Source organism: Cryptomeria japonica, chromosome 6 (assembly GCF_030272615.1).
Source record: "Cryptomeria japonica chromosome 6, Sugi_1.0, whole genome shotgun sequence".
NCBI classification, from domain to species: Eukaryota; Viridiplantae; Streptophyta; class Pinopsida; order Cupressales; family Cupressaceae; genus Cryptomeria; species Cryptomeria japonica.
In genome coordinates this window covers 179,902,843-179,916,976 of record NC_081410.1, presented here as the reverse complement: position 1 = coordinate 179,916,976, position 14,134 = coordinate 179,902,843, and the positions used below count along the sequence as shown (strand labels likewise).

The following is a 14,134-nucleotide window of genomic DNA, read 5'->3' as shown; positions in this document are numbered from 1 at the left end:
TGGAATATGGGAGACTTGGCACACTTAGTTCTCTTTGTGATTCAACCGAACCTCTAAATCCCCTAGCTATTAAATGGCGGGAGCTAAGAAAAAGTCAAAATATATAATAAATTAGTTTAGACGAACTTTTTGTGCCATTTAGGTGCCATGGGGATGCCATTTGTTGCCACGTGGCAGCCAAATAGGTTCGGCTGAACTTATTCAGTTGGCCTCAAGTGTGACACAACATTGTGCTTTAGCCCCTTTCAATGCTAATTTTGAAACGATTGACTTTTGATAGGAGTAAAAGTCCTTTCTAAAATATTGATTATAGAAGTTCCATTAACTTTTTTGTATTATATTGATATAGTTTCAATATAGAATCAAGGATTCAATTTGGTATTAAACTTCAGCATAACTTATATTTAGATGAAATTATCTATTGAACACTACTAGAGGCTCAAAGCGGGGGAGGGGGGTCGGTGGGATGAATCAATATACACAAAAACTTAATTAAATTTAACTCTTCTACTTAACATTCATTCCATCTACCATGTGCATGAAATTAAACAGTTGAAACCACAAGAGCAACCACATATGAACACCAAGATTTTAACGTAGAAACCCAAACTAGAAAAAACCACCATGAGAACTATCTCACTATAGGATAAACAAGATACAATGTTTAGGCCAACGGCCAAGGAGCTCACTACCCCTAAGATGACTTGCAAGACTAAGGTGCACAACCTTAGGGAAAGTTACAATAAGAACTTGCAAACACTGAAGATAACTTTTTCAGGGCAAGATTATTTTTTTTGATAGAGTAACATCAATAGGATTGATTTGTAAATAACCATATCCATTGAAATGTTGATCATAGTTCACTGTTCAAAACACATAAAAAATTATCTTCATTATTGCTTTGTTATACTTCTAGACCTCTATAATACTTCACATTTGCTTCACACAACTCACGCAACTTATCTATCACTTTCCACAATGATTCCACCCTTTATAAATCATCTACAATCTCAACAATATCAATTAGGTCAGCCTAATTAGATGTAATGTGCAAATACAAAATAGTTAGCCCAAAACCAATCTCCAATGTATTGTGAAAGGTGAAAAGAGAAGAGTGAGGCATCACACCATGTCGGCACACCTTCCTAACCATCCTAAATCATTGCCCATAGATCTACAAGAAATCACACAAACTAAAACATTATAGGTCAAGAGTAAAAGATAAAGTAGTTAAAGTATACCAATTCAACTAACACCGATTATGATGCAGACCATGAAAGACACAAGAAGATGCCCAAGATGACATCACCAAATATCCACAACATTGAATAATTAAGCCACATCACCAAAAGTACTAGTCAACATATGAATGCAACACATTCATATACACTGACATTGAAATAGTCATGCATGCATGAACATTAGTTATAAAGCCTAGAAATCAACACCAAAGATCTAAAAACTTCAAGATACATCTTTATAAGTCTTTTGAAGCAACCACAAATAGATTCAATAGATATACATAATCACAAAGCTAACCCATTATTACTGTATTAAACTAGACCACATCCAAACCAAAAAACGCTACTAAGTTACACATCTAGATCAACAAGTTTGACATCAATGACAACAAGAACTCATATTTACAACAATATCCCATTTTGTCAATAATGGCAACACTTGTACCAATTCCAATATCACTCCCCCTTTGACATCAAAGACAAATTGTGTCTTATAGCAAAAAATCAACTGACTATATACAATCTCCCTAACTACAACACTTACTCAAAATCAGAAACCAAAACTATGTCACTAACAAAATTAAAATTGTCTTACCAAAAACTAATGAAAATAATCTAAGTACATTACTAGGTTGGGGGTATTATACTTTTATTAATGAACTTTAGTAGAGCCCAAAGATTATTTCAATCAACTCTTGTAGAGACCAAAGTATTATGTTGACTTTCCATCTTCAAAAGAAGATTATTTGCACAACTTGTTGGAGCCTTCACTATCTTGTTTAGTTTATGAGAGTCTTCAAGAACCTTGACCATACTATGAGGTGCATATCTACAATATCTCTCAACTAGTAAAAATCCTTCTTGGTATGCTCCTTTTCATTAATCAATAAGTTAAATTTGATGTGCATATTCTCTAGTTGAACTCTCCCTTTACCATCTCCATCTCTCTTCAACTCCATTGACATGGACAACTATACAATTCAAGCTTCAAAATTGTTTATTTGATTATGAATTTCTTAGGTCGACTCAAGCCACTAATAACAAAAATTTATATATTTCCAAAATACTATCTACATTATTTTCAAAATCACTTATGCTTTCTTGCAGTCGAGTGTGTCCATCTGCACACTTGTTCAGGAACTCACTAAGAGTCTCATGAATCGTTACCTCCCTAGGTTTGTCATGGAGAAACTTTACCATCTCATCGGTCATCTCAGTACATTTCACCTTAGATGCAAAATAATTCTTCCTTCTTGTGTGGTGGAGAACATCACCCAGATGCAACATATGAAGGGGTGACAACTTATCCAAAATCTAACTTCCCATGTGTCATAGACATGTGAAAAATCTTTGATGTAATGGTAGGTTCAAATTTGGTTTGCAGTTGCAACAATTCTATTCTAGAATCTCTGGAGAGTCCGAAAGATTCTCCCACTAACATCCTTCTGACCTTCAATTTCTTCTCCATCTCCTTGTCTTTCATAGGTTTCTCCTTCTCTTTTGTCTTTTCTTCTACCTTTTCTTCAGTTCTTTTTTCTGTCTTCTACTTCTCTAGACCTTCATTTGTGTCTTCCTTCCTAGTGTCTTCTAGAATCTCCATTACCACATTCTCTAAATCCCATCCTTCTTCTACTTGATTACTAGGATCAGTCTCTAGACCAACAACTTCAACCTTTTGCTCCTTTGTCTTCTTTCCCAGATTTGTCATGTTGGTTCTTATTTCTCCTATACTAGATCCTATGTTTATCCTCTCTGAAGGAGAAGGAAAACTACTCTTTATATTTTTTACTTCTTCCTTAGCTTCATCTTTCATCTATTTAGTCATTCTTTTTTGTCTTATGAATCACCTCCCATGATCAAATTCACTCTTTCTTCCATCTTGAATCTTGTGTTGAGGGCATGTTTAACTTATATTCTTTTTTCCTTATACAATGGACTAGTTACTATATCTAACACTTGTGTCCTTGAATGTTTGATTTCTTCAACATTGCATCCTTTCTCTTCTTTGTCAATACTTCTTATAGATTCTTGGGCAATTTATCTTCAATATCACTTAATGTTTTATATCAAAAGTTATCAAATACATGATCATAACCTTGATCTTTTTTTTTTATTTGTCAGAGATGCATCCAAGTACAACCCAATAGAGAACTCCAGTGATTCATACTCACACATTGCTCTCACCAAGTTATCAAGATCCAACAACTAATCATCCATGTTAGAGAAAAGCTCCCAAGCTAGGATCTCGACTACAATGAATTCCACATAAAGAGTGAGATAGATGAAATATCACGAGTAAATATGTATTGATTTGAATTGATATGTTACAATGAGAGTGCTTATATAGGCAAGTGAGGATAAAGTAGTTACAACTACCTTTTGACAAAATTACATGCATGATATTAAATCATTCTATATCTAGAATGACACCTAAGATAACTAAAATAAACAACATTAAATGATTGTTTCATGTGACAACTAAGTTATACTAAGTAAAATTAACATGTGTGAATAGGTGCTAACCAATAACTAGTTAGGGAATGTCTTTATTCACACAAACAACCCCCTTGAGTGCAACTTAGGGAGAAAAATTATTGTGCAAGATTAATTATAAAGATGCAATATATGGGTCATGATGACTAGGCCATGTTAGGTACCCATGCACAACTAATCATGTAGCTAATCTCCTACAAATGAAGAAAAGGAGGAAACCCAATGGGATAAAACTCCTCTCCAAAAAAGAGATATGCAAGATTTATACAATTGAAGGACACGTGATGTGTGGAGGCCTTAACATCAATACCCCCAAGAACTACATCCATTATGAGAATCTAATAAATATCCCTCCATAGGAGGGAAAGAAACACCTACAAGAATGATAAGTGACTAAAATAAAAATATGATCCAAAGCTTGCAAACCATTTTTCTCCCTTTAAGAAGAAACAAAACCATATTTCAAAGTAAGAACATGAGAAAAAATAGGACATGATCACCCAATGAGTGGTGGTGAGGTGGTGGGGTTTCCTGCACCACACGATATGAATTCTCCAATCGATGCAAAGAAGACCAAAGAAACCAATTAAACTCGGTCCAATGAAAGATCGATGCCACCAAAAATTGTGACTTGCTCCATGTTACTGCCAATAATAAAATCACCACCAATAATTAAAATGGACCCCAATATGCACCAATGATAAATTAAGATGATGCCTTCAATAACACTGAACCAAAAGACAAAAAATTATTGTGCCATTGAATTATATTAATTGATGAGAAGACCTCAAGTTCTCTGACAGCTAATAAAATTTGGATCCAATTGAATTTATATGGCCAAATTATTCAATATTCACACCCATTAGATATGTGGCTTAGAATTAATAAATGCATGTGACACTCCAAAGGAATTGCTAAGAAAGAGAATCAAATTCCTTAATAAATACAAAGGAGCCATGTAAAAACAACGCTTGTAAATAGGGAGAGCTTGGATTAGAAACTTTTGAAGAGTCACCCTTCCTAAAGTCGAGAGCCATCATTGACTTCGGTGATTGATCCTCTCATGTAACTTATCTAACAATTTGTGTCATTACCCCCTAAGATACCTACCCACAACCAGCTAAATACCAAGAGAAGCAAAAGGAAGAGAAACAATTTGAAATCGCAAAATATCATCAACTCATATCTAAACAGGCTCGGGAGTATTAAAAAAATAGGTATAAGATTTGTGCTTAGTGACTTTTGTCCTAAAATGACTTAATAAATATCCAAAGGTTTTTTGAAATTATTTGCTTCTTGTATGTGGGTTGTACCCATTAAATCATTACCATCCACAAATTGCAAGTGGGGTTGATTTGGAAATCCATCACCCTAATTTGAGCCTTGAATCAAACCTTGGGCCACCTAAGATTTAGTGAATGTATCAAATCCCTCGACCATGATAATAAACAAATAGGTAGATAAAGGATCTCCTTGGCGGAGACCCTGAGAAGCCCCAAATAACTCAGAAGGCTCATTATTGATAATATCTGAGAAAGATGTGGAAGTAACACAATTTATTCCAATTCACCCATTCAGTACTAAAACCAAAAGCTAGAAGAATTTTATGCAAGAATTGTCATTTAACTCTATCATAAGCTTTTTCAATGTCCATCTTGATGAAAATGTCCTTTTCCTTGGACACTTCCACAGAGTGAATAACCTTTGTAGCAATCACCACCCCATCTAGAATTTGTCTTCTAGCTACAAATCCCTTTTGCTTTTCCAAGTTTATTGAAGTAAGGCAAGTCTTGCACATTTTTGCAATCAATTTAATAATAATTTTATACAACACATTACAAAGAGCAATGGACCGAAAGTAATTCAAACTATTAGCCCCTTCCACAAAGTGAATAACCTTTGTAGCAATCACCACCCCATCTAGAATTTGTCTTCTAGCTACAAATCCCCCTTGCTCTTCCAAGATTACTAAAGGCAAGTCTTTCACCTTTTTGCAATCAATTTAATAATAATTTTATACAGCACATTACAAAGAGAAATAGATTGAAAGTAATCCAAACTATTAGCCCCTTTATTTTAGTGGAATAAGAACCAAAAAAGTAGAATTCAAGGTACAAATCATTTGTTTACTACTTTTTGACTCCTAAACCACTCCCAAAAGATTAGATTAAATAACACCCCAAAACTCTTAAGAAAAAATAGTTTGGAAAACCATTAGGAGCTTTGCCTTTAGTCATTCCAAAAATAAACTCCACCAATTTTGATAAAGTGACTAATCGAACTAGAGCATCATTCATCACATTAGTGACTAAAAACATAATACAATCCATAATCAAAGTCTCCCCATCGCTAGCAAGATGAGAATCTTCAGTAAACAAAGTTGAATAGAAGTGTGTAGCTGCACAAGACATCACTTGCAGGGATGTCAACTGAACTCCTTCAAAATTAACTAGAGAGGAAATATAACTCCCATTCATGTGAGTTTAATAGAGTGATGAAAGAAAGTCATATTTTTGTCATTTTCTTAGAGCCAATTAGCTCGTTCATTTTATTTCCAAAAAAAATCTTCTCAAAGCTTCCACCCCTCATGTTCCTTTACAGTCTAAGACTTTGCCCTACTTAAATCCTCTGTTAAACCATGATCACAATTTTGACGAGTAAAACCAACAAGATGCTCATGAATTGCTCTTTTAGTGACATGAAGATTGCCAAAGCATTACCTATTCCACCTTTTGAGCTTGTATTTCAAAAATTGCATTTTTTTAATAAAAGAATACATTGTTGCACCATAAGGACTACCTTGTCACCACCAGACATCCATAAAACCTTGAAGCAAGTAATCACAAAGTCACATGAGTTGAAACTTGAATGAAGGATTCTTAGGTATTCTAAAAGATGTCACTGAAAGTTTGATTGGCCAATGATCAAAGCCTCTCTAATCCAGAATCTTAAAGCTAATGGTCCAAATATTCCCTATGCAAAAGTAGGAGATAATATCCAATCGCTCATAAATAGCATTAGTTCCACACCTTCTATTATTCCAAGTGTATACTCCATTAGATGGTTTCAAATCAATTAGATTGAGCAACTCTATATTGTCCCATAGAAGTCTAGAAAAAGGTTCCAATATGGGTATCCCTCCCCTTTTCTCTACCAAGCTTAACACAATATTAATACCACTTTCTTGTATGATTTATTTAGCCTTCAAGGTACAACATATATACTAAATAACATAATAATAAAAGTACATATGAATTTTACAACAAAAGATTCATTGTTTATTCATTTTTATATAGAAAGATTTACATTTTTCAAATTATCACCAACTTATGCTAATAATTAATCAAATTGAATCATCTAATTTTTTTAATAAAATTGTGTGATGAAAATTGTGTGCAAGCACAAATGATTGAAAACCTAAGCTAAACAATCTAAGCTAACACAAAATTCACTCAAACACCTCAAGATTGAGAATGTTGTTAAAAAGGAGATTAGAAAGCAATAACAACAATTAAAAGCAAACCAATGTCCTCTTAATTTGATTGTTCTCCAATCAAATGTGTGCTCAATGATGTAGCATGTGCTTGATTGTGCTCCATCATGCAAGATTATGTGAATTTGATTCAATATATGAGTATGAGATGATGGGATATGAGTATGAAATTCAGCATGATAATGGTATGATAGATAAAAAACATGGATGAAATGTTGCATTATGAAATGTCGACATCTAAAAATGGTCAACGCTTGTGGTGTCATACTTTAAAATGTTCACGTGACCTTATTTTAGGGTTTTTACATCTTATTAACATTTCTTCTATGTCGTGCACTCGATCTTTATCATTTCTCAACATCTTGTCATTCTTCTAAACTTCTTTCCCCTTCGATTGCATTTTTCGCATTTGCAAATAGGTCTTTGTCAATGTCATCCTCAAATTGCAATAATTGGTCATGATCATCTTATCATGTCAATTGAACATCGTCAATCCTTGTCCTAGTTTCAATCAATTTCAATCAATTTTTAATCATCTTCAATCATTTTTTATCATTTTGGATCCTCTTTCAGTTGTCAATTATCAATCAATCTTGTCAATTTGCGATCGATTTGTCATCAGTCTTTGTCAATCTCAGTATTGAGTCAACCTTCATCAAATTGACATTTTATCAATCTTTGATCAATTTGTCATTGATCTCAATCAATCATTATTTTTTGATCGATTAGTTATTGATTCTTTATCATTTGTCATCAATCAATTTGGTCCTTTTGTTAATCTTGATCAGTTTGTCATTGATCTTCATCAATCAATCAATATCGGTTTCTTGTCATTATCAAACCTTTTTCATTTTGTCCCTTCTATTGCAATCTTTATCATTTATTGGCTTCAATTTTGTCATGACCTAATTTCTCCTAGGGTTCAATGATTTATTCATGTAACCCTATTAACATTTCTCTTTTAGGTTAAGTGAATTTATTCATTTTTCCTAAGTCTTTCATGTCACAATTAAATACTTCATTTAATTGGCTAATTCGTCTTTTATGCATTAATTAATAAATGTCATCTAATTCCTATTCCTAATTTTCCTAATTCTCTAATTTCCCCTTTTCTACCTAATTTTCTAATTTTTCAAATTTAAAATCCCACTAATTTTCCCTCCTAACTTTTTCCACTAATTTCTCCTCTTTATATGCTTCCCTTTGTCATGATTTGTCAAGCTATTTTCGTAGCTAATTTGTCATATAATTTGGAAGCTATTTTTCCTCAATCATGTCATAAGTCATGAAGCAAATTTTGTGCAGGATTGTGTCATAATTTATGACCATAATTTGCTCTCAATTTGTCATATTTTCGCATGGAAACTTGTCATAAATTTTGTCATTCAATTATGCCAATTACAAATCAATTTCCCTTTTTCGAATCAATAATTCTAATTTCATGATTTGCCTCAATTTTGGTCTATAAATTGAGCTTCTTTTTTTCAATCATTTTAACAACCACGCTTCGAGTACCCTTACGTTGTCATTTTCATCTCACAATCTTGCTTCCAATCAACTTTGCATTTGTAGGTGAAATCCACAAAATCACATTTGAAGGTGAAAGGACAATGGAGTTCAACGAAGGAGACATCTGTGCTTTTTTATGGTTTGCGCTTTTGATGTTTTGTTTTCCATTCTTCTATTGAATGTATTAGGATTGGATTTCATTACAAAATAGGTTTGTGGTTGCCTAACGTTTATGCTTTTGATGTCTTTTCCCGATTTCCTATGGACATTTCCTGGTGAACCTTACGTGAACACGTAAATCTGACAATTTTGTGAGTCTTATGTTTGCATACATGTTTTATGTGTGGATTTGTTCTTGCATGCAAGTTTTTGGTGCTAATATGTTGTTGCATGTAGGTTTTAGGTACTAATTTATTGTTGCATGCAGGTTTCAAGTGTTGATTTGTTGTTGCATGTAGGTTTTACGTGAGGATCTATTATTGCATGTGGGTTTTATGGAGTCAAGGTCCCTACCCACAAAGACCCTTGGTAGATGGTCAATGCATCTTTCATCCAGATTATGGTTATATTCGAGTTAAATCAATACCAGATTTCTAAGAAGAGGTAGATTCAAATGACGAATCATACACAAATTTTGAAGTTATTGAGGTAATGAACAATCCTGAATTTGTCAAATTTTTGGACCAAGAAATCTTAATCAATCCTTGAAAATACTTCCCACGCATTATAAGAGACCTGGCCTCAAGTCTTGAGCAAGAAATTTGTGTCCCACAAAAAGTTCAAACAAATCAAGTCCAAAATAGCATTTCAAAACAAAAGACGAAAATTCCACTTGTCCAATACCAGCAACAAATTCAACCCATGTCTAGCAATGGTTCATCTCTCCATCAAGAAATTGATTGTCAAGTGGCGTTCACTCCTCTCGTTCCATCAGATCTTGAAGTTTCACAAGAGCAATTTCCACCATCTCCTCCCAATGATACACCTAATAATGCATCCTCCCAAGGGTTGTCTGCAACCAAAAATACACTCTAACTTTTTTGTTTATACAAATCCCTTATACTATTTGAAAATGCAAGATTCAATGCCACTAGATGCTTCCCTTTTAGAGAGTCCCATACAAAGTCCATCCCTCTCATGTCAAAGCATTTATTCCTTGCCAAAACCCCTCGTGCATGTCCAAAGTCTAACCCTATGTCAAGAGGATGATTCAGAGCATGAAGAAATAAGTCTTGAAACGAATCAAGATCAACACCCTTAAAATTTTCCATTGCATACTAAATTTGACCAAGATGTCATTCCCTTTGATGATCCCCCTATTCCTATCCAAGAAAACCACACCTTTTCAATTCCTATTGGAATTCAACTCCTCGAGAAAGATCAAGATATTCCCTTCCATTCTTCCTAATAATCCCATTGAAAGTCAAAAGCATAGCACCTTTAAAGAGAAATCCAAAGATCTTCCTCCTTGTTAATATCAAAGTATCCTTCCAGATTCATGTTGACTAAAAGATCCTATCATTCCTTTAGATCCTCCACAAGATACCCTTGTTCCTCCATATTCATGTCCTAATCCAACATATACACTCCAAGATTTGATTCCCTTTGATGATCCCATTATTCCTCTCACTTCATCTCATGAAGAACCTATCATTGATCCTAATCCCCCTCATGATCCTAATATGTTGGTGCAAGATGTTCATAAATCCACTTCAGTCCAGTCTGATCCACTTCACGATCCAATCATTCCCATCATATCACATCCACCTCATAATGAACTTGCATCTTCTTCCCAAATAAAGGAGTATCCTATAGGTCAAAATGTTTATAAAGGCAAAGGGGTAGACCTTCACAAGAAAGATCCCCTCAATGTTAAAGAAAATCTTAATGATCATGACCTCAGTGACATTTCTCAAGATGTTGGTATCCCTTCTAAACCTCGCATCCTTCTGAAATCCAAACATATACCTACCCCTTCATCCCCTTCATCCCCTCCATCCATTTTGGGTCCTTATATCCCTTCGTCCCATATTCAAGGTCAGAAAAGGCACACATCTTTGAGAACCTTCCACCCATCCAAAAGACCTCCATATCACTCCTATTTGTCCACACATTTGTTTCCCACTCCAATTAATTTGGATGCCAAGCATAAAAGTTATAAATCCAAAAATCCACATGCATTCAAGGATCAACATGTCCCATCTAATAGACATGTCAAAACAAAGAAAAATATGTTCCAAAAAGAAAAAGAAAAATTCAAAAGGCCATAAAGGCCTATTTCTCAAAAAGAAAAAGTCAAAGTATATATGGGTTCCTAAATCCCTTATAGAAGCAATGCAATCCAAGGAACCACAAAAGAATGAAAAATAAAAAAGCATGTGGATTCCTAAGCAACTTCTTGAAGCACAACAGTCTAAAGAAAAATCCAAATTGACATCCAAAATTTCTATTCCTCCATCCAAACCTTTCAAATCTACTCCTCCTTTATCCATTTTGGGTTCTTATGTCCCAAAATTCATAGTTTTTCCTCCATCAAAATCCCAATATCCAAAATCCACTTTTCCTCTATTACTCCACCACCGCTCAAGGTACATGTCAATGTTGATCTTGCCAACATTTTCATCCACTCAAGCACAATTCTTCCAATATTCTATCCATTATCCAGTGCATATTTTCCATCCTTCCATCCCTCTGATCCAATCCTTGACCTAAATCCTTAGTCCCATCTCATTTCTAGGTCATTATCCCGCCATTGTCTTTGAGAATACTTTTAATGGTCATGGTTCATTTTTTTCAAAGCTACTACCCAAACAAAAAGATGCTTGAATCCTTCCATCCCCTATCATGTGTCCATTTTCTACTAAAAAAAGGTTAAAATAGAAAAAAACAAGAGAAAAAAAAAGAAAAGAAAAATAATTCGTCCTCTAGTGAAAACCTGGCAAACAGGTGCCTTGGACAAGTACCATGATGAAAACCTGGCAAACATGCGTCATTTGTAATATATGAACTTCTTACATACCATACTTGGGGGTAGGTTTCATTTATACTATCCTATCATATCATATTGGCCTTCATTATCCTTTCACCCTTCATTATCCTATCATACCCTGTCATGCTCCTCCATTATCCTATTGTCCCTCCTATCCATATTCCCTTTTCCACCTTTCATATTGACAAGGTTGAGGTCTTTCATGAGTGTCATCCATCCTATTTGCATCTTTCAGTTTATCACAGCTTTTGGTCTTTATCCATTGGCTTATTATAACCTTTCATCCATATTCCTTGGCTTATTGCAACCTTTTGTCATTATCCCTTAGCCTATCACATCCTTATCCTGTTCATGTCTCTTATCCATTTTTTTTTTATCTTGCTTATCCTATTTATATCCTACAACCATCCATACACTCTTTTTTGCCCTTGATCTTTTATCTAACATAAGGACATAAAAAGCAAAACATGGTTTCAAAACCCTCTTGACATGTCCCTCATGCCATGCCATTGCTTTACATAATCATATCTAGTCACCTTATCCCATCGCATGAAAGCCCTTGGAAATTGAATCTGCTCTATCTTCATCATATATGGCCTTTATCTTATTTCTATCCACCAACATTTCAGCAAGCTCTTTTTATCCATTCGTCACATTCCTTGCCTTGCTAGACACTGGGGGAAAAATCATAAAAATCAAATAAAATCCCGAAAAATTCAAAAAAATCAAATAATGTCCTGAAATAAACACAAAATACTTGAAAAATGTTTTGAAATAAACACAAAAAAATTGTAAAACAACTTGAAATTAAAAAAAAAATTGAAAAATGTCCTGAAAATATCAAAAACATCGTAAAATGTCCTTAAAAAAAAGCACAAAAAATTAAAAATTTCAAAAACCCTAAAAATTAGAAAACATAAAAAAATCCAAAAACAATCACTTTTTATTTCACCAATAAACTGTCCCCTTTGTACATAGACAAACATTTGAGTAGATGTCAAACAGAAACACACTAAACATTGTGCTTAAACATATCACGCATCAACAAATGAACTGTTCAATCAAACCAAGCATTCAAACTAATCAAGTTGTTCTATCAATCCAATAACATCAACATCACTAGTCTTTAGTCCATTATCATAGGTCTTATATAGGGTGTGGCATACTCGAAACCAGACTACGTCCTATATTAGACGGGGTACTGCATTTCGTAAAACCTGACAACATGATTGTCCTTTAAATACAATGATTATCACTTTTGACAATGAAGATCAGGATGTTTGTTTGACTTGTTTGAATTTGGGCATCTTATTTTTCATGGATTTATCTTTGATCGTGTTCCTATGCTACTCGATGATGTCATTGAATGATTTAGAATGGCAGGGATGGTTCATGGTCATTTTCGATTTTGTCTTCTATTTGTGGAGTGTTTTATAGCATTCTGGGGCAAATATGTCTTTGGTGTCTGTGATAAGAACGTTCACTTTGTGAACGCCACACATACCTCAACCTTTGACACACTTAATGTCTTAGGATGTCTTGATTCATTCCTTGTCTGTGAAGTGTCAGTTTTACGCAAACGGATTTCATTATCACCCTGGCCTTCATTTCCATGGTGCACCGCATCCATTTTGCCATATCAAATAAAGGTTTTCACCTACTATTGTGCATTTGAGAAAGCAATTTTTTTCCTTCACACCGAACTCTTCTTCATCTGATTTTCTCTTACTAACATTTCTTATGTATGTCCTTGCAGTTCATTTGGTTTAGTACTTTGATATGCCAAAAACAATTTGCATCTTGCATTTGTTGGTTAGTACATTTGCACATCATAATCATTTATTGCATTACAAAAACAAACGCATCATATGTACATCATTATCATTCATTAATTTCCACGAAAAAAAATGAAATGAAGCATTTGCATGACATCATTATCCATTCCATCTCATAAAGAGATATCCAGAATCATAAACACATATTTCATTCATTGCATCATATGAAATGTGCATAATGCATCCGTACATGGCATCATATAGATAGAAGAAGTGCATATCATATCATATATATATCAAAAGTGTCAGAGTATAAAATCGAATTGCTTGTCCTAGTATGGCCTACAAGCTAAGAACATAATAGCAAAAGATATCTCAATCATAATGAGCATGTGTGTCTCTATCACACTGAGCTCTCTCTGTCCTCTTGATCTATTTCATGTCCTGAGGGTACAACTCTTTATGTCCTTGGTCTTGTCATGCTTGTATCCTTATGCAATCTCCTTAGTCCAGAGCTCAAATTTGCCTCATTAGAGAGTGAAAATGACCCATTTTCACCCCTCCCCTCTCCTTCTATAGCCTTTTTTACTATGTAGATGGACATGCACCTTTCCCTAGATGTATTAGTCATAGT

At 34.2% G+C, this 14,134-nt stretch overlaps 1 long non-coding RNA gene across 3 annotated transcripts in view; it reads right to left on the bottom strand.

The window, feature by feature from the left end:
* Positions 1 to 859: 859 nt before the first annotated feature.
* The window catches only part of LOC131044356 (uncharacterized), an 88,513-nt gene continuing 75,238 nt past the window's right edge, over positions 860 to 14,134 (bottom strand). For all 3 annotated transcript variants that reach the window (XR_009105645.2, XR_009105646.2, XR_009105647.2), the window contains one exon: positions 860 to 1,174. This is a non-coding gene — a long non-coding RNA (uncharacterized LOC131044356). The remainder of the gene's footprint in view (positions 1,175 to 14,134) is intronic.